Here is a 22,929-nt window from a genome sequence, read left to right on the forward strand (position 1 = left end):
AAGCCAAAACCACAATGAGGTACCACTTTTTTAATTAAAAAATGAAAATAATAAATGTTGGCAATAATATGAAGAAATAGGAACTCTCATATATTGCTGTGAGTATATAAGTGATGCAGACTCTGTGGAAACAGTTTAGCAATTTCTCAAAAAGTTAAACATAGAGTTACCATATGCACAGTAATTCCACTTTTAGGTATATATCCAAGAGAACTTAACACACATGTCCACACAGAAACTTGTACATGAACAGTTATAATAGCATGGTTCATAACAGCTGAAAAGCAGAAACAGCAGATGAACAAATTGTGTTATTTATATGCAATGCCATATTATTCATCAATAATAAAAGGAAATAAAGTACTGATACATACTACAACTTAGATGAAACTCAGAAACATTATGCTAAGTAAAAGAAACAATGCAGAAAAATGATACATTCTAGTATGCCTTTTATATGATACTAGTGGCCCGGTGCTTGAAATTTGTGCATGGGGCGGGGGGGGGTGTACCTCAGCCCAGCCTGCACCCTCTCCAATCTGACATCCCTCTCACAATCTGGGACCGCTGGCTCCTAAACGCTCACCCACCTGCCTGCCTGATTGCCCCTAACTGCTTCTGCCTGCCTGCCTGATCGCCCCTAACTGCCCTCCCCTATTGGCCTGATTTCGCCCCGAATGGCCCTCCCCTGCTGGCCTGATCTCGCCCCCAACAGCCCTCCCCTGCTGGCCTGATCACCCCTAACTGCCTCTGTCTCGGCCCCCACCACCATGGCTTTGTCTGGAAGGAAGTCAGACATTCGGAAGATGGCCGGTCAACCTGGTCTAATTAGCATATTACATTTTTATTAGTACAGATAGATTATATAGGATAGAATTGCTTAAATGGGGTGGGGGAGCCTTTTTCAGCAGGAGGAGATGCTCTTGGCAGACAAAAATACATAATCCCTATATCTGGACTGATAGCCAGCCATATGCACATACCAAACCGGTCATTAAAAATTGAACTGCTTTTTTACACCTTACAACAAATAGCTGTTCCCTTAAAATCCCTCCTCAGCCCCCACCTTAAGTTCTGCCTTCACAGTTCACCCAGATTAGGTTCCAATTAGTCGGTTTCTATGCCAGTCAGCATCAAAAGCTCCACCTCCTAGGCAGCCATTGGCTCCTTGCAGTTCACCCAGATTTGGTTCTGATTGGTCAGTTTCTATGCCAGTCAGCATCAAAAACTCCACCTCCTAGGCAGCCATTGGCTCCTTACAGTTCACCCAGATTTGGTTTTGATGGTCGACCGGTTTCTATGCCAGTCAGTGTCTCTGGGCCTATCTCCAGGCCTGATCAGAGAGGCGGGGCTGATTAGCAGTCCCCATGGCTGCTGGCAAGGCCCGGAGAGAAAGGATCCATGAAGGCTGCAGATCAGACCCTGCTTCTCTCTCTGGGCCTGATCCGCAGCCCCCTCAGAAGTCAGTGCTGGGTAACTGCGCCTGCGGTGGCAGCAGTCAGTTCAGATACTCTGTCCATTTTTAAGTTGGATTGTTTGTTTGGTGTTGAGTTGCATGAGTTCTTTACCATTTTTAACATTAACCCCTGGTTGGGCTGCAGTGGTGGCAGCCACAGCAACCCAGCACTGACTGCAGGACTGACTTCGGTGTTCGGTCATCTGTTCGGTCATTTTGGACATTACTGACCCTGGATCTTCATAGGTATAAATATCCAGAATAGGCAAATCCATACAGAAGGAAAGGAGATTAGTGGCTACCAAGGGATGAGGGCAAGGGGGAATGGGGAGTGATTACTTAATTGATATGTGATATTTTTCTGGGGATGATATTTGCAAACAATATCCCCAACCAGGAGTTAATGTTAAAAATATATAAAGAACTCATACAACTCAACACCAAACAAACAATCAAACTTAAAAATGTCTTAGCCACCATGAATAATGCAGTAATGAACATAGGGGTGCATATATCTTTGCAAATAAATGTTTTCAAGTTTTTGGGGGGTAGATACCTAGAAGAAAAATTTGGGGGTCATAGAGTAACTCTATTCTTAATTTTTGAAAAGCCTCCATACTCTTTTCTATTGTGGCTATACCAGTTTACATTCCCACCAGCAGTGAATAAGTGCTCCTTTTTCTCAATTTGATTTGCATTTCCTTAATATCTAGTGATGTTGAACATCCTTCCATATATCTGTTGGCCATTTGTATGTCTTCTTGGGAAAGGTGTTTGTTCAGATCCTCTGCCCATTTTTAAGTTGGATTGTTTGTTTGGTGTTGAGTTGTATGAGTTCTTTACCATTTTTAACATTAACCCCTGGTTGGGGATATTGTTTGCAAATATCATCCCCCATTAGGTTGGTTGCTTTTTTTTGTTGTTGGTGTTTTTTTTTTTTTTATTTTGCTGTGCAAAAGCTTTTTCTTATTGTTTTTAATCTACAGTGAAAAATGAGATGAAAGATGGGAAAATTGCTGTCCAATACTCACAAGAGAAGGGCTGTTATCATTTTGCTTCTTTCTCGAGAGCTCCCCTAGCTCTTTATGATTACTGCAGGCACCCTCTTCTCCAACTCAGTCCCAGCCAGTTGTTGGTCAGTTAATCACAAAAAGGATGTGACAGAGAAAAATAATCATATAAAAAAGAAATATACAAACCTTGAATATGTTCTTTTAATGTAAGGCATTATGTTCCCCTAAAGTCCATCTGTGCCTTTTTTTTCTGAGTAGATTCCTTGATCGGGGTTTTGTATAGTTTTTGCAGCACAAACTATCCCCATAATGCACATACAGCCATGTCCACTATGGATTATTCAAAGTAGAGCATAAACTTAAATACAATTACAAAGCATCCCAAAAGTAAAACCCAGTTGAAACTTTTCATCCTCCCTTGCCCGTATCTTTTAGTAGCTTTGTTAATATGTAAATTCTGTGGTGATATTTTAAATGTGATTCATTTTAATATTCAGGCTGTCCCAAACTTTCAACTTGTTTTGGGTGCATGTGTGTGCATGTGTATGTGCTCCCACGCACACGCTTCATGTTGCTACTTATTATTGGTGTACACAGCAGGCATTCTACAAAGTAAAGAGAAGCAGCTCTGCACCCTGGAAGAATTCACAAATAAACTATGACTACATACATGAGACAGAAAACTTGAATATCACTTTAAATTTTTATCAAAGAAATACATGAGTATAGTTTAGAAAGTTTAAGAATTTGACTTATCCTGTTTGTGAATAATATCAACTAACCTATTTCATCCCTTCCAATCCCTGATGTCATTTCACAAATGCAATTACTTTTACTGTTTTTTTTAAAATTATAGGGTGGGCAAAAGTAGGTTTTGTTTGGAAGAGAATACAATAATTGTTGTACAAGAATAAACTCTGTGTTTTGTGTACTCGCAACTGCAACCCTGCTTTTGCCAACCCTGTATATCACTGATTGAATTTCTTAATATGGGAGATTAAGCTACACTTTGACTTTCTTCTACCACCATCCTCTTAATTCTACACACATACATATGTCACATTCTCAGTCCTCCCAATATTGACACTTTTTGGTTAAGTGAATTTTCTGCTACATTTACTTATAGGTCAGTTTTAGAATATGTAATAATTACTTTCCCTTTCTTGGCTACCTTTTTTTTCTAGTTTTTTTTTTTTAATTGATTTGGTTTTGCTTAGTTTTCTGTATACCTATCAGTAGTCAACTCCTAATCTCTCTCCCTGAGCTGTGTTACTCCTCCTTTCAGAAATTAAACACATCTGCTGCTCTGTGAGCTCTAAGGTCTCCTTAGTTTTAGCCCTCCTGCAACTCTGTGTCCTCCTGATGCTGTGAGTCCACATACAGCCATAGACTTGAAATCCCTTCAAATTGTCCTTATGCTAGACCTCCTCTCTCTTGTATTGTTTCTTTCTCATTTGTCATCTATCCCCTTGTTTAATTGAATATATCTTCCATTAAATTTTTTTAAAAAAGCAAGTGAGGTAAATTATTTTGAAATTCTGCATGTTTATAAAGATTTTTCTTTTTTTGTATCTTCATCCTGATGTTTAAAATTGAGTTGGATAAGGAATGGAAGGTTGAAATCATCTTTCCTTAAATCTTTGAAGTTATCATCTCTCAGCTTCCAGAATTGCAATTATGAAATCTAATGACGTTCCTGTTTTCAATCCTTTGTGCATAGCCTTTTTCTTCCCTCTCTAGAAACTTCTAGAATCTTCTTTTTACCTGAGTTCTAAAATTTTTAATAGTAATAACTTTTATTAAAATATTTTAACCTAGGAAAGCTCATTTTACATGAGTTTTTAACTAATTATTAGTGTCAGGGGGGAAGAAAGAAAGAAAACCAGAGAAAATCCCTTGTAGAAAAAATACACAATTAACATTTCTACTTGTGGAAAAAAAAGTGAATAATCTTAACATCTGAACTTCCAAGTGTTAGTCTTAATTCCATCACTCATAGTGAACACCACAATTAACCTTCAGATCTGACTTGTTCTTTTCATTCTATGCTGAGTAGATAAAATATGTTAAGATGTATTTTTATTTTGGCCTTTTATTAATTACTAGAGGCCCAGTGCAAGAATTTTTGCACGGGTGGGGTTCCCCCCGGCAGGCTGAGTGGTCAGTGCGCTCCCACAGCCAACCTCCCACAACTGGACAACCTCCTGTGGTTCCTCCCCCAGGCCAACCATGGGAGGTTGGCCAGCCATGGGAGGCTGGCTGTGGGAGTGCACTGACCACCAGGGGGCAGCTTCTGCATTAAGTGTCTGCCCCCTGGTGGTCAGTGTGCATCATAGCGACCAGTCAACCAGTTGTTCAGTCATTTGGTCACTTAGGCTTTTATATATATAGACTAGAGGCCCAGTGCACAAAAATTTGTGCACTCGGGGGAGGGGGGTCCCTCAGCCCAGCCTGTGCCCTCTTGCAGTCTGGGACCCCTTGGGGGATGACCACCTGCTGGCTTAGGCCTGCTCCTGGGGGATTGGGCCTAAGCTGGCAATCAGACATCCCTCTGCCAGCCCGGCAGCCCTTGGGAGATGTCCACTTGCCAGCAGGGAGCAGACCTAAGCTGCAGTCGGGCATCCTTAGCGCTGCTGAGGAAGCAGGAGAGGCTCCCACCACCACTGCTGTGCTGGCAGCCATCAGCCTGGCTTGTGGCTGAGCAGAGCTCCCCCATGTAGGAGTGCACTGACCACCAGAGGGCAGCTCCTGCATTGAGCATCTGCCCCTGGTGGTCAGTGGGTGTCATAGTGACCAGTCATTCCCAGTCTTTCTGCTGTTAGGGTCAGTTTGCATATTATCCTTTTACTATATAGGATAAAGGCCTGGTGCACGGGTGGGGGCCAACTGGTTTGCACTGAAGGGTGTCCGGATCACGGTGGGGGTCCCGCTTGGGTGCCTGGCCAGCCTGGATGAGGGGCTGATGGCTGTTTTCAGGCTGGTCACACCCCCTTTAGGGTGGGGGTCCCCACTGGGGTGCCTGGCCAGATTGGGTGAGGGGCTGAGGGCCATTTTCAGACTGGCTGGTGACTGAAGCTCTCAGCCTCTCCTTTTTTTCTTTTTTTTTTATTCTGGGATTTATTTACCTTCTATAATTGAAACTTTGTTGCTGTCACTGGAGCTGAGAGCGGCTCCTACTCGCTCCAGCTCTGTGGCCACGGCCTGCTGATAGCAGGTATCTGGGGTTTGTTTAGCTTCTATAATTGAAACTTTGTTGCTTTTGGAGCTCAGAGCTGGGCCGTGGCAGGCGGAGAACCTTGGCTTCCTCCATCACTGGAGCAAGCAAGCCTCCTACTCACTTCAGCTGCATGGCTGCCGGCCGCCATCTTGGTTTGGTTAATTTGCATATCATGCTGATTAGCCAATGGGAGGCATAGCGAAGGTATGGTCAAGTACCATGTTCGTCTATTATTAGGTAGGATTGTGTATAGTCCTCAATTGGCCCTTCCCATCAGTAAAATCAGAGAGATATGAGAAGATATGGAATCCATTAAATTAGAATAGGACACTATATAAAAAATTAATTTTAGAGAACAATAAAAATTATTGAATTAAAATAGTAAAAAGGACTACTGGTAGAGAAATGGATTTGAGGAAATCTCATAGGAAAAAAGAGAAAGTCCAAGAATAAGTTGGAAATTTGTAGAAAATGGTGTAGAAAGTTAGAGAGTTAATCCAGAAGACCTCATGTTTGGCTAATATTTAGCCTACCAGATCCTATTTAAGCATAAGACATGCCTACACAAATGTGGCAGCCTTGTGAAATAAACACGGCTTGTGAAATAAGGCTTGTCATTGTAGGAGTATCAAGTGAGCTTCTTGACATTTACTAGCAACATCCCGAATGTCTGTTTCTATATGTCATTTCTTTTCAGGCTGCCAGTTCCTATAAAATGTTATATTCAGTTTCAGCCCTTTTGTCCAGGGCATATAAACATTCTGTAAGGCCAGAAGTGGGAAGGGGTCTGGGGCATCACCATAGTGTGGGTAATCATAAACATTCCCCTCAGCTGGCCCACAGCAGTGTCTATATATCTTCGGTTTCTATATATCTATCAGTAATCCATTCCCAATCTCTATCCTGGATCTTTGAGTGTAAAACAAGTCTGATTCAATATCTCCACAGTGCAAACATCCAGTCTTCTGCCTATCTTGGGAAGAAGGTAGTTGCCTGGATGCAGGGATGAAGGAAAGCATCTACATTTGTAACCTTCCTTATACACACTTTCAACTAGTCCTTCTGTTTTCAGTTCTACCTTCTCACCCTTGCTCCCAGAATTATCCTATATAATAAAACTCTAATATGCAAATCGACCAAACGGAGGAACAACCAGCGGAATGATTGGTCACTACGATGTGCACTGGCCACCAGGGGACAGACACTCAATGCAGGAGCTGCCTCCAGTCTGGGTATTTGCCTCCCCACCCCCAGAGGGAGGTGACCTGCTGTGGTTAAGGGGGGGGTCGGTGCCACCTAGCAGGCAGCACCAGGCTGCCAGCCAAGATGGGTGCCAGTGGAGGCCCCTGATAGCTCGGCCCGCCGTTTGCCCAGAAGTTGGCCCGATTGCTGGCCAGGCCTAGGTACCCTACCCTATATATTGGGAACAGTCTCTTAGACTTAAAAATTAAAACCTGGCAAGGCTACTCTAACACCAAAAAAACAGGATGATGCAATGGTGACATGCATTGACTCTGGCTTGCACATTTTGTGGTCAGCCCTGATTCTGACACAACTGTGACAAAGTTAATTACTTAACTTCTCTCTGCTTCAGTTTTCCACACATAAGATGGGGAAAATGGTACTACTGCCTCAGAAGGATCATGTTATGTACTACCTTTATAATCAGGGCAAAAAAATGTAGGTGCCCATACAACAGCAAGATGCCTTGTACCTGTATGAAAAGTATGGTCACTGGTGCATTCAGCATTCTTGAGCTTTTGCTTATTTTTTACCTCAGAGTTAAATAACAAAACTAGAAATAAAAGGAGCCAAAGCTTAACCTCTAACTCAATTTTAATATGATCTTGTATAATATTTTAACCTTTAAGGGTTTTTTGTTGTTGTTTTAAACTCTTTATTACCATGTTGATATTAACAAGTCTAGTATTAGAAAACTCCAGATAAAAGTACTGTTGTTCACATTGCCAAGAGACTATGACTAGAAGAGTCGTGTATAAAATCAACAGCCCACTAAATATTTCACCAAGCTGACCACAAATACCAAGCACCTTCCAACCTCACACTCCTTCTGCTATTCCCCATCTCCTCAGGGAAGGAACACATGTCTATAGCAACATATATTCCTAATTTAACTACATATAATAATTCCCATAAAATCCCCCAAAGTAGTAGGAAGGTATTAAATTTCCATCTGGCCAACCTGATTATATATATTTTTAAACCAGTAGGGCCAATTTGTTAAATCCTTATGTGTTTAGTTGGCCAAACAGTAAATTGTTATTAAGATATAATTTTTGAATAAATGTTTTCATTAAAATAACTGAAAAACAACTGTTTTAGAACTAATCTAATAGATTGTTTGGATTTAACAAAAATATCCCTGTATGTATTGTCTATTGCTTTTATAACAAATCACTACAAACTTAGTGACTTGAAACAATATAAATCATTATCTTACATTCCAGTAGGTCAGAAGTACAACAGGGATCTCACAGGGTTAAAATCAAGGTGTGGGCAGGGCTGTGTTCCTTTTGGAGCTGTTCGGGGAGAATCCAGCTTCCAGAGGCCTCCTATACTTGGCTCCTGGCCCCTTTTCTTCATCTCCAAAAACAGCAATATCACATCTCTCTAACCCTTCCTCCATTGTCACATCTCTCTCTAACCATAAGTGAAAAGGTTCTCCACCTTTAAAGGACTCATGAGATTGAATTGGGCCTACCGTATACCCAGGATAATCTCCATCTCAAAATCTGTACCCTCATTTATATCTATAAAGTTATTTTTGCCATATAATGTAACATACCCACAAATTCCAAGATTAGGGCATAGACATCAATAGGAGCTTTTATTCTACCTGTCACATTCAAACAAACACACACACACACACACACACACACACACACACACACACACACACACCACGCTTAAAATTGAACTCCGTGGGAGACTGGTGAACATGAAAACTTAATGACCAAAAATCAACCCATTTAACCAAATTACTGAAAAGGGCAGATATACCAGTTTTGTGGGGTTTTGTTGTTGTTGTTGTTGTTGCCTGATTAAACAAAACATGCAAGTATCATAATTGTCAAGTTTTTAGTTTGTTATTTAGACATCTATCTTTCTTTCTCAGTACTTTGTGTCAAGGGTGGAAAGGTAGAGAGGCTGAAAATGGAAGGTTATGAAAACTAAAAGATTGTCAGTATGGATTCTGAATTTTCCTGTCTTGAGAAGGATAGAACCAGAACGGAAGATAAAAGCTCTGAGTATTTGAGTCTAAGAACAGACACATTACCTCAAGTGTCTTAGAACAGTCACATTAACTTAAATACTCAGAGCTTCATTCATTCATTTGCTTAATAAATAAGTACTGTGTCTCTGAGATGCCTCAGGCACTGTGCTAAGGTATGGGAAATAGATGAGTAAGGCAGATAATGTCCTTGCCCTCATGTTTCTTACAGTCTAGCAGAAGAGACCAATGTTAAATAAATGGTTTCCACAGGATGAAGCAATGGGCAGGACTGAATTGTAGGAGAAATCTCTACATGAATATACCTAAAGCCATAAACATAAAGAATAAGCATTTTCCTGATTGAGCTCTTTGTTTCAAATTCTTACCTATTCAAACACATTACAGACGTTAGAAATATTGAGGATAGTGGTGGTGAGATCTCTGACTTTTCCAAAGCACATTTATAGTAGATTCATGTTAGAAGCATAACTCGAACTCAGTAATTTTAGCTAAAAATCGCCAAATGATGTCAAGTGTAGGCCAACATGAAGTTACTTTTAAAGTACAGTATTTGTCATTATCGTGTGGTATATTAGCCAAGAGTAATGCTGGGCCTTGAGGAATGGAAACTGCTCTCAGTTCTGTGGTGTGCCATAGTTTGGGTCCTGTCCATCATGTGGCATACCACCAATTAAAATGACTGGACATACTATTGCCAACATAGCTAATGATGCCTTTACATTAAATCATAGCTGTCTATTTTTCATTGGTAAAGAAGCATAAGAAAATATTGGAAATGTTCTTTTACACATAGACATTTTTATAAATGAAAACTATGTGTTTATAAGATTCACTTATAATTCCTCTAACCAAATGTATACACTGGTAATAATTATTTTATCCCTCTCTCTTTCTCTCATCCTCTCTCTCTCTCAAAAAAAATAAAGTAAAAGAAATATAAATGAATGACAGAAACTGAAAAGTGTAAATTTCTTATGGGTACATTTGCAATGAAGTAGTGTTTGCAAATTAAAGAAAAAAATAAGTTACAGCAATAAGTCAGGTGGGCAAGATGTCTATATACACTGGCCGTCTTGTTTGATGTATCAACTAACTCACAAGTCAAGGCCAGGTTTGAGACATACCTATGTAGGTGATAGAACACACAATAACAACAGAATTCCTCAGGCCCGTATTGCCCACACACAAATGAATAAGCATTAAGAGATATGCGTCCTTCTGTTTTCTGTCATTATCTGGAAGATGAGGGCACACTGTGTTCTTTCAAAATTAAACATACAGTGGTTACAAATAGTTCAGAACAAACCTTATTGAAGATTGTTTAAATATTTTTTAAATATAGAGAAGAATCTGGTACTCTGGCCAAACTCATTAGAAAAATTCTGAAATGATAACTATTTTTGATTACCTGATGATAAATCCACCTGGCAAATATTCCTGCTTATCAGGAAAGGATAATTATTTAGAAGCTAGTACACCCTTAGCCAAGAGCACCACATGACTTATTTTCTAATATCGTTCAGGTCTTTGCATAGATGTCACCTTTTCTGTGAAGCCATCCATTACCTTGCCATCTTAAATAGTGATCCACCATGCCCCATTCCTAAGCCCCCAAGTGCCATTTTTCTTCATTGCATTTGTCACTCTTTTTTGCATATTGTACATTTACTTTTACCTTCTATTTTGTCTCTGCTCAAATAATATAAGCTGCATGAAGGCAGGGAGTATTTTTTTGTTTTTGCTGCTGTAGTCACAGCCCCTAGACCACTGCATGGCCCATAACAGGCTTGATAAAACAGCAGTTGCATAAATTAATAACATTAAATAATTTGTGAAAATATGAAGTAATTGCATAAATGTGCGTGGTGAATTCCAACGAATGTTTATGGTCATTGAAGAACAAATTTTGCACAAATACATATTGAAGTCATTACTGTAATTAGAAAATATGTCTGATACATTTATAGCATATTATGTTGCATATTTATCCAAGGATCACAAGTATCATATGTAGTAAATTTGGGTTTTAATGCAGGCTAAAATTTTATTGCTATATTAGAGTAATATTTATTAAAACATACTTTATTAAAATATTCAAACTAGCCTTTTAGAAATTTGATTTAAGTAAAATGAAATGTGTAAAAATACATTCACATTATTAGCTTTTTTCATTGCATTAGTTATTTTATTCACTATTTAGCAACAATAAGTGAGATACAACTTAATTTTACTGAGAAGAAAAATAAATGACCATTATAAATCGTTACATGTTTAAACTTATTAAAATTGATTTGTTATAAAATAGCAATAAATTTCAATTCATAATTGGTTTCACATAATAATGATTAAATTATTTTATTCCATTTTATGTAATCAGAGTAAACCAACTGAGCCACTCAGAAATTAAGTATATTAAATTTCTGAGATTTATTGGGAGAAATAGATAAAATTCCACTTTTTTTTTCCAATTAAAAAAATGGCCAGATTTTGCATCATGCCTTTTAAAAGACTTTTTGGATCTCATTACCCATACTTCAAAACAAATTGTTTTAACTTCACAGAAATATTTAGAAAAGCCTAAGGTCATTTTAAAAATACTTGATAAATAAATAGTTCTCCAAATATTATGAATTATCTTAAAGAATCCCATTGACAATAGAAGTCCTATGCTGAAACAAAGCAAAAATAAGCTCAATTACAAATATGCCCCAAACTGTTTAAATTAACAAATGGCTGCATATTTTATACCAGAGTTTTAGCAGATTCTAAATCCATGCTTATTACAACCAAGAAGATATGCCACAAACATCCCAGGAAATATTTTTTCCATGCAAACCATTGGAAGGCATGTTGATGTGAAGCCCAGATACTATGAAAGCATGATACTTCGGCGTGCAGCTTGAGCCCAGGAGCGCCCGATAGTTGTGGCAGGCTGCAGTCGTGCACAAGTGCTTACAGCTGCAGTGACATGGTGCTAAGCATGTTTTAAGACTAGTCCCAGTCGAGCGGCATCTTATCCAACCAGAAACAATCCCACAATCCAGCTCTTTTTAAGTGATCATCCTTGTATCATAACAGATTAAGGTTGCAGCTACTTTGGATTATGTTTAATCTAACCTTTATCCATTCACATCTTCACCTGAAACTTACAAGGACCCAGAGTCAATTGCCGGGGCATAATTCACAATGACACTGATCTTTCCTTCCTCACTCTAATTATCTGGATTAAGAATAACACTTTTGAGTAATTATTTTCACATTGGATAAACATTAAGCTTTCCTGGATTTATCTGAGCTTTTTCCTAACATGAAATAGATCCAGCCAGGCTTATAAGAACATAACTGACAGCAGTGACAGCTTAATCAAGGCAACCCTAAACATCTAAAACAATAAGGAGATGTTTATTTCCCATTGTTTAGAGTATTCAGGAGTGAGAAACTTAACAAAATTAGTGGCAAAAATCCTGGACATTAAATTTCAATGCTCTGTGTTTGTTTTCTTTCGCTATAATGATTCAGTTATCTTGAAGTAAAATTCAATCTCTGATGATGATATAAAATTGGCTATCCTGATACCAGTCATGAAAATGAAAAATCTTTATTTTTATAGTAAATGTAATGTCCTGAATCTAAAGAACACGTACCATTAGAATCAGTGTGCTGAAATGATAATTAGAGCGAATCAAGTACTTGCTGTATTACCTCTGATGTCTATTTTTGATCATTCTGTTTTGTTCACCCAAGATTGCACACAATCTTTAAAATTGCTATCACATACAGGCTAGAAAAATCTTCCAAGCTTGTCTTTGAAACTATCTGAGATCATATACAATTACACACTAAAATCACATCACAAAACCCAATTACACTTTGGCTTTGCAGATCCACAGATAACCTCTTAAAGAGCAAACTCTCTCACTGTGTCGACCTTTGACCTCAGCTCTTTTTCCAATCTCCAGCAGCAGCGCTGTATGTTTCTTAGCCCATCTGAGAAACCCACGCTTCCAGTGGTCAGAAAGGCCTGCAGGACTTTCAAAGGGTGCCAAGTGTTCCAGCTATCACTAGTTGAAGATTAAGGTTAACATTACTAATGTTTTATTCTTGCTCTTTAATATAATTTGTATACTGTTCTATCACAAACTAATATTTTAAATGAAGAAATTTCTATAAAGTGCACTGGCTTTTATTTTGATGGTTTAATGATTCCTAGACAGTAGCATTATTCAGCTTGAAAAAAAAGGAAAGATAAAAAGAGAGCTCACTGACTATTTTAATTGAATTGAAAAAAACACTACAGATAAATAAAAATATTTCAAAAGAATATCAAACAAGCATTTGCAATCAGAAGAGTAAAGTAAGTGAGCTGGCTCTTTCAGTAGCATCTCTCAGAAGTCCACAATTATGTCCATCCAAGTTTGGAGCATCATAATCATTGACTACATGACTTTCCATAGAAAAAAGAAGGACTCCAATTTTGTAAGAACTCTTCTCCACAGTTTCTGAAGAAAACCACCCAAAAGAAAAATATGCACCAGCTGTTTATATTTTCTATGTCAATAAACAACATTTAAAAATAAATGAAAGAGGTAAATAAATTATCTAATTTTAAATGTGAATAAACTCAAAATCATTGCTGATTTTTCTTCAGATTTGAGTTTGTTATAACTTTAGTTATCTAGTCAATGTGCCCTTAAGCTTGCTCATCTATGTAATAGCAATCATGGGGTCATACATGTCATAAGTGCAATTGCACTAACTTGCTAAGCCTTATCCTCGGTAGTGTGTTTTGATGACTGGTAAACGTCCATTCAAATGACTGTCTATACTATCCCGTCTTATAATGTGTGTGTGAGCAGCTAAGTCAAAGGTACTCTTTTGCAATTGCCTTCCTCTCAAATGAAATATTATTGTTTTGTAAGGTTGCATCCAAGATGTGAACAATAAAATTGTTTTAATACATAACTCAAGGCATCTTCAGCAATAAATCATTTCATAGTCAATTTCTTTGAAATGTTGCCTAAATGGATAAAATATTATTCTGTTCACTACCTCAAAGGGTCTATAATGGATCAGAAAAAGAATTAGACCATAAAAGTGCAGTGTCAGCAAAAACTGAGAATTTTGAAAAACATTTGGGTATAGGAGCAATATACTAGAGAACAAAGGAGGACAGAATTGACATCATAAAGATTAAATGAACATCCTTAGAGGATTACAGACATCTTATGAATGAGAACAAACATTTGATTTCATATTTGAACAATGAAAGACAGAGAAAAAAACCCTAAAAATAAAGTCCTGTTCTTAGATGATATTAAATTCTACAGTGATAACATATTATTTCCATTTCAGAGGATACTCCTTTAAACTAGAATGCATAGAAATTAATTCATCTACTAGAGGCCCAGTGCATGAAACTCATGCACTGAGGGGGGTGTCCCTCAGCCCAGCCTTCACCCTCTCCAATCTGGGACCCCTGTGGGATTGAGCCTAAACCGGCAGTCAGACATCCCTCTCACAATCCAGGACTGCTGGCTCCCAACCTCTCGCCTGCCTGCCTGACTGATTGCCCCTAACTGCTTCTGCCTGCCAGCCTGATCACCCCCTAACCACTCCCCTGCCAGCCTGATCGATGCCTAACTGCTCCCCTGCCAGCCTGATTGCCCCCAACTGCCCTCCCCTGCTGGCCTGGTCTCCCCCAACTGCCCTTCCCTGCAAGCCTGATCACCCCCAACTTCCCTCTCCTGCTGTCCTGGTCTCCCCTAACTGCCCTCCCCTGCTAGCCTGATCGCCCACAACAGCCCTCCCCTGACAGCCATCTTGTGGTGGCCATCTTGTGCCCTCATGAGGGTGGCCATCTTGTGTGAGGGTGTGATGGTCAATTTGCATATTACCTCTTTATTATATAGGATGCCATCAGGTTAGCTGGTAAGCTCTATGAGGCCAGGAGCTATATACTTTATGCTTAGTTAGCTCATGTATAGTGATTAGTCAACTGAATGAAACTTTGAGAGTACTCAGATACATGGATTAAATTAAGCTGTAATAAGTCTAATTACTAATACCCAAAATATCATTTCCATTATTTAAAATTATTGTGGGTCCCCTCCATAATCCTCTATACCCCTCAAATAAAGGAAAATGAAAAGGATTGTAATGCTTTTGCATTTCTACAGATCTGTGATAGGTGAAAGAGAAGCAACCAGAGACAAAGGTAAGATTATTAAAATCAGAAAAGACCAAAAAATATTCTAGTGCCTTAAAATATTCTCACATTGAAAATGTAATATAACTTCTTTTTCAAGGAAAAAAATAAATTAGGTGTTGGGTGGAAGAAGGTGTGAAATCACTAACTGCTGACTGTGCTTTATAAACATTTACATTATCCTGGAGCTATTCATACTATGAACTTCCTGAACACTATATAATTTTACCCATTGTTGTATAAGTTGCCTTCCTCACACAAGTGTTGTACAAGGGGTATAAGGCATGTGTTCCTGACAACCTAGACAATTCCTTCTTGACAGTGCTGAGAGGCTGAGGCTACATGACAGTCCCAGATGGTTTTTAGGTGAAGGATAGAAAAAGTGATATAATTGATTTGGTGCTTGTTGAGATGCCCTAAATGTTCAGTTTCAACTTTTACCTAATTCATCGTTTCCACCTTTTTTTTTTATTTCTACTTTTTTGTTAAAGAAACCCCACCAGTATTTGAGGTTCTTTGTGTAGTGTACTAAAATGTTTCAGAAGTTATCTAGAGAAATAGATCCTTCAGAATTTTACTGTTAAATTGCTATTTGACAAAGATGTTTAGAGTTAGTCTCTAAAAGGCTCTACCAAGATATTCACCAACTCCCTAGTTAACCTCCCTAAGTAACCTTCTTTGAGTTGCTCTGCATGCACATGGTTGTTGATAGAAATACAGATAATCATTCCCAAATAAAGTTTTCAAATTTATATTTGAGTTCATGCAGGGGTGGGCAAAAGTAGGTTTCTAGTTGTTTATATGGAAAATACAGTAATTAATAAACAAGAACACAAGAATAAACTGTTTTGTGTACTCATGACTGTAAATCTACTTTTGGCAACCTCTATACATTCAGAGATATGGGACTAGAAATAATATGCATAAAGAGTTCATAAACGTAAACATAGGAACACAGGGCTATGAGACTGGTTATGGCTGAGTTTAGTTCAATTTCCTTTATACATCACATGATTCAATATTACTGGCTTTGGCTTAACTTGGTTTTGTTAGTGTCACTGGTTTTGGAGAGGCAAGCTGTTGAAGCTGGGAAAAGGGCCCTGTGTTGGGTGAAACAATTAGTCACTCTTTGCCTTACCTTTTCACTTTAAAAAAATATATATATATATATGTTTTTATTAATTTCAGAGAGAAAGAAAGAGGGAGAGATAGGTAGATAGATAGATAGATAGATAGATAGATGATAGATAGATAGATAGATAGATAGATAGATAGATAGATAGATGATAGATAGATAGATAGATGATAGATGATAGATAGATAGATAGATAGATAGATAGATAGATAGATAGATAGATGATAGATAGATAGATAGATGATAGATGATAGATAGGTAGATAGATAGATAGATAGATAGATAGATAGATAGATAGATAGAAACATCAATGATGAGAGAGAATCATTGATCAGTTGCCTCCACCCCCAACTGGGGGTGAAGCCTGCAACCCTGGTATGTGCCCTAACCAGGAATCAAACCGTGACCTCCTGGTTCATAGGTTGAAGCTCAACCACTGAGCCACTCTGCCAGGCCCTTTTCACTTTCTTAATGGTACTATTTAATAAACTGAACTTCTTAATTTTAATGTAGTACAATTGATTTTTTTCTTTATGGCTAATTTTGTGTATATTCTTCCTTACCAAAACGTTGCCTTCTCCAATTTTATGAAAATGTTCTCTTCTGCTTACTTTCTTAAAACTTTATTGTTTAGCTTTTTACCTTTAGGTTTATGACCCACCTGGATTTAATTGCTGTATATGATGAGATCTAGGAATTAAGGAATTTTTATATGACTAATTCATCCAGCCCCATTTATTGAAATTATTCATTATTTCCCCACTATAATGTATTGTCATATTCATCATAAGTGAAGTGAGTGTATATATGGGGGTCTGCTTATGGACTCTCTATTCAGTTCCACTGTTCTATTTATGTCCTAGTTGTTAATTATTATGCCTTTTAGTAAATCTTTATATGTGGTAAAGTTGATCCTCCAGCTCTGGTCTTCACTGAGATTGTCTTGGCTGTTTCCAGGCCTTTGTTAAATGTATTTTGGAGTCATCTTGTCAATTTCTACAATAAAATATCTGCTAAAATTTTAACAGGGTTTGCACTAAATCTATAGATCTATGAGGGTAGTATTCACATTAATGCAATACTGAGTCAAAAATTAAAGATATGGGATATTTCTCCATATATTATGTCTTCTTTTAATTTCTCTCAAAGATATTTAGTAGAGATGTTTGCATAAGTCTTGTAAAAGTCTTGCTGGAATTATCCCTAAAGCTAACCACTTGATGTATTTGATGCTATTATTGAAAGTACAATTTATTTTAATTCCATTTCCCACTTACTACTGGTTTATGGAAATACAGATATGTTTGAATTTTGTACTATTTCTTCTTTATTGTATATCTTTTGCTTCCTTTACATTACCTTATTGCATCAAATACAATATCTAATTCAACACTGAATATCAGATCTAGTTCAATTTTGAGTAGAAATCTTTTAATAGTTCACCGTTAAGTATGATAAAGGGTGTCCCAAAATTCATGCAAGCAGTAATTTTGATAGAAAACACAGGTTTATTATTAAAAATTCTAAATTTTTTTATTGATTTATAAAGTATACAGTAGGGTTATGTATGGAATAGCATGTCAGGTAAATGGCCTCCACGGCTTTGCTGGCACATACGCACTCTTTCGTTGAAATTTTCCATGACCGTTTTGCATAAATGTGGCTGAATTTCATTGATACGGCCCTCAATTTCCTCCTTCAAGGCGTGGGTGGTTGTGGGCTTGTTGGCATAAACCTTAGACTTCAAAAAACCCCAAAGAAAAAAGTCCAACAGCATTAAATCACATGATCTGGGAGGCCAATTCTGATCACCAAAACGGGAAATTACACGACCAGGAAATGACTCATGCAGTAATTGAATTGTTTCTCAGGCTGTATGGCATGTGGCACCATCTTGTTGAAACCACATCCATATCTTGCAATTTAGGCACAAAAAACTGGATTATCATGTCGCGATAGCGAGCACCATTAACTGTAATTGCCTGAGCAGCCGCATTTTCGAAGAAGAATGGTCCGATGATGCCTCCAGCGAAAAATCCACACCAAACAGTGACACGTTGTGGATGCATTTGTTTCTCAACAATCACTCGTGGATTTTCTGAACCCCAAATGTGACAATTTTGTCGATTAACCAAGCCATCAAGATGAAAATGAGCCTCATCAAAATTCAGCCACATTTATGCAAAACGATCATGGAAAATTTCAACAAAAGAGTGCATATGTGCCAGCAAAGCCATGGAGGCCATTTACCTGACATGCTATTCCATACATAACCCTATCCTGTATACTTTATGAATCAATAAAAAATTTACAATTTTTTATTATAAACCTGTGTTTTCTATCAAAATTACTTCTTGTGTGAATTTTGGGACACCATATATATATATATCCTATCTAATAAAAGACAAAAAGGGAAATTAACTGTACCTCCGCTACATTTCCCATTGGCTAATTAGGGCGATATGCAAATTAACTGCCAACAAAGATGGCAGTTAATTTGCATATGAAGGCACAATGATGGGAGACGAAAGGGGAAGGACAGAAGAACAGTGATCAGAAACCTAGGGCCACCTTTGCACTGTCCCCCTGCTCGTGATAGCTATTGGAAAGCCGGCTGCAGGCGAGGCGACACCCCAGGGACCTGGGGATGCACCTCGCCTGTGGCCTGGTTGTTGCCATGGAGATTGGAGGGAGAGAGAGCCGCATCGGGATTGGAGAGCTGGGACGCAGGCGAGGTGGCACCCCGGCACCCCAGCACCTGACATGCAAAGGTCGGGGATGAAATGACTTTTCCCTACCACATCTGCAAATATCCTGGGGAAGGCATCACTGAAGAGTTCACAACAACTCTCTTACTTGGCAAGGAAGAAAACAGTTGGCAACGGAAACAATCCCTTACATCAAAGTTAAGGTCCCTCTGAGTAAAAAAGAATATTTCCAACATAAAGGAGGGAGCAGGTAAAAATAATAGGTTCTCATGACTTCCACTGAAGTTTGAGCATATGACAGAGTCAAAACGAACATACAAATTAAAAAAGACAGTGGACATTCAAATGACCCGAATCAACTGTCACTGTTTGTTCCAATAGCAGCAATGCTTATGTGATAATATAGTTTAACAAACATACAAAATAAGTCACATGATAAGAGAGGTTCGGCTTCTAAAGTAAATTGAATATGTTCTTTAAAAATTCTCATGTCCTCCCCTCTGACTATAATTCTTAACTTTCCAATCAGAAAATTACCCCAGGTGATCCAGTAATATGTAGAACTCCAGTAACCTAACTTATTTAAAAAAAGAAACATCCCAACCATTTTAAAAATATTTAAATTGATATTTTATGGTTAAAATTATAGAAGATATTTAGATCCAAATATATTTTCTGAATAGAAAATATTTCAGTTTTTTGATTTAAAAAAAAATAAACATAAAAAAATATATGTGACACATTTTCCCAAGGAACTCTGAATTAGTACCTTTCCCTCTAACTTTCTTCAAATTAAGAGAATCTATGGAGTTCCCTATACTGCACAAGTTTTAATGAAAGAAAATAAGACTTTCTAAGAGCATCAAATACATGTTTTCTTATTTACAAACATATATACTCTTCTCTCTCTCTCTCTCTCTCTCTCTCTCTCTCTCTAAAATATATTCTTACTGATTCAGAGAGGAAGGGAGAGGGAGAGAGATAGAAACATCAATGATGAGAGAGAATCATTGATTGGCTGCCTCCTACATGCCCTGTACTGGGGATCAAGCCCAAAACCTGGGCATGTGGCCTGACCTGGAATCAAACTGTGACTTCAGGTTCATAGGTCGATGCTAAACCACTGAGTCACACCCACCGGGCTCAATTCTTATTTATAAATTCATTCTAAGGACATATACAGCTTGAAAAGCTTTGGAAGTAGTTTAAAAAAAAAAACTAGCTTTTAAGTAACAAGAAAACAGTTATAGAAGAAAGTTTAAATTAAAAGAAAAAAATTGTTTTAATTTATTCAAGAGTGGGAACATCCTCCATGAAAATGTGTACCTTGACTGTGGATGGCTGGGTGGCCTTATCACACCTTAGGAATTCAAATGCTTTTTACAATGAAAAGAAAGAGAGTTTCATCTCATTTCTCTCCCAGGGTAGATGTCTGTCAATAGAAGGTGGGCATCAATAAAAGGAGGGGCTTGCACAATCAATCCAGAAAGTCAGCAATCTATGAATAATCCAGAACCGAGTATTTATCTCCTCTGCCACACACCCTCCCTCCCAGCCAGTGAGCAAGATAATTACTCACAAGTCAAGCTAAGTGCCCCCCAGTCACAGTGGCCCAATGCTGACATACAAAGCATACAAATAATTCTCACTCTGACATAAAAGTGACAACTTTCTTGGAAGAAAAGCAGATACTGTAAATTTCTCAAAGTCTTCCTAAAACATTTTTTAAAGTAATTTTTACTTCTTTAGAAAAAATGCATACATGGCAAACCATCTGTAATAAAAGGCCCATTCTATAAAATTTTACCTGGTCCTACTCATATCTGCAATCATAATCATATTTACAGACAAATATATCTATACTAATAAAAGAGTAATATGCTAATTAGACTGGGAGACCTTCCAGGAGACCTTCCATATGTTCTTCTGGACAAAGCCACGGTGGCAGGGCCGAGGTAGAGGCGGTTAGAGGCCAAGAGGGGAGGGTAGTTGTGGGTGATCAGGCTGGTGGGGGCGGGGCCTTTGGGGGTAAGCAGACCAGCAGGGGGACCAGTTGGGGGCAAGCAGGCCATCAGTGGGGGTCAGTTGGAGGTGATCAGGACAGTGGGGGGGAGCAGTTTGGAGTGATCAGGCCAGCAGGGGGACAGTTGGGGATGAACAGGCCAGTGGGGATAGAAGGTAGGGGTGAGCAGGCCAGCAGGGGGGGGGCAGTTTGGGGTGATCAGGCTGGCGGGGGGCATTTGGGGGCAAGCAGGCTGGCAGGCAGAGTGGTTAGAGGCAATCAGGCAGGCAGGCAGGCAGGTGAGCAGTTATGAGCTAGCAGTCCCGGATTGTGAGAGGGATGTCCGACTGCTGGTTTAGGCCAGATCCCTGTAAACTGGCAGTAGGACATCCTTCGAGGCATCCCAAATTGGAGAGGGTGCAGGCCAGGCTGAGGAACACACCCTCCCCCATGCACAAATTTTGTGCACCGGGCCACTAGTATATATATATATTAGAGGCCCAGTGCACAAAGGGGAACAGGGAACTGGCCTAAGCTGGCAGTCAGACATCCCTCAGCCAGCCCAGAAGCCCTCGGGAGATGTCCACTTGCCAGCAAGGAGCAGGCCTAAGCTTCAGTTGGACATCCTTAGTGCTGCTGAGGAGGCGGGAAAGGCTCCCATCACCACCACTGTGCTGGCAGCCGTCAACCATCAGCCTGGCTTGTGGCTGAGCAGAGCTCCCCCATGTGAGAGCACACTGACCACCAGGGGGCAGCTCCTGCATTGAGCGTCTGCCCCCTGGTGGTCAGTGTGTGTCATAGTGACCAGTCATTCCCAGTGGTTCTGCTGTTAGGGTCAATTTGCATATTATCTTTTTATTATATAGGATAGAGGCCTAGTGCATAGGTGGGTGCTGGCTGGTTTGCCCTGAAGGGTACCCTGGATCAGGGTGGGGGTCCCGCTGGGGTGCCTGGACAGCCTGGGTGAGGGGCTGAGGGCCATTTTCAGGCTGGCTGCACCCCCTTCAGGGTGGGATTCCCTGCTGGAGTGCCTGGCCAGCCTTGGTGAGAGGCTGATGGCTCTTTGCAGGCTGGCCGAGCTCCCCCAGTGGGGACCCTCCCCCCATGGGGGTGTGGCCAGGGGCTTTTGGCCATTTTCAGGCTGGCCACACCTCCCCAGCAACCCAAGCTCCTAGCCTTTCCTTTTTTTTTCTGGGATTTATTTATCTTCTATAATTGAAACTTTATAGCCTTGAGCGGAGCCCAGGTCCGGCCAGGGCAGGTGGGAAGCTTGGCTTCCTCCATCGCCGGGGGAAACCCAAGCCTCCTGCTCACTCCAGCTCTGTGGCCACTGCCATCTTAGTTGGGTTAATTTGCATACTCGCTCCTGATTGACTGGTGGGTGTGGCTTGTGGGTGTAGCGGAGTGACGGAGTGATGGTTATTTTGCATCTTTCTCTTTTATTAGTGTAGTTTTTTTTTCTTACTCTTTGCCTTACCTTTTCACTTTCTTAATGGTACTATTTAACTGAATTACCATTTTGATGTTAACTTTCATCACCTGGCTAAGATGGCATTTGTCAGGTTTCTTAACTGAAAATTATCCTTTTTTTCTTCTTTTCATAATTCGTGCTTCCAAAAGAAGTCACAATGAGCAACCCCTACTGAAGGGCAGGGGAGTTATGCTCCACCACCTTGAGAGTAGGGTGTCCATAACAATTACTTTAAATTCTTTTGCATGCAACACTTTTCTATTCTCTCCCTTTAATCAGTCTATTTAATTGTTTATTTATATTAAATGCAATACTACATGATTTGTTTTATCATTTGAATAAAACATTCAGATTTGACCATTGGGAGTCTTTCAGTTGGCAACAGTGTGGATTTTATATACCCTCATTGTCATCGTTCTTGTTTGGTGGTGTTGTTTGTATTAGGTTTTATTTTCTGGCAGTATGA

This window comes from Myotis lucifugus, unplaced genomic scaffold (genome assembly GCF_000147115.1).
Source record: "Myotis lucifugus unplaced genomic scaffold, Myoluc2.0 scaffold_217, whole genome shotgun sequence".
NCBI lineage: Eukaryota > Metazoa > Chordata > Mammalia > Chiroptera > Vespertilionidae > Myotis > Myotis lucifugus.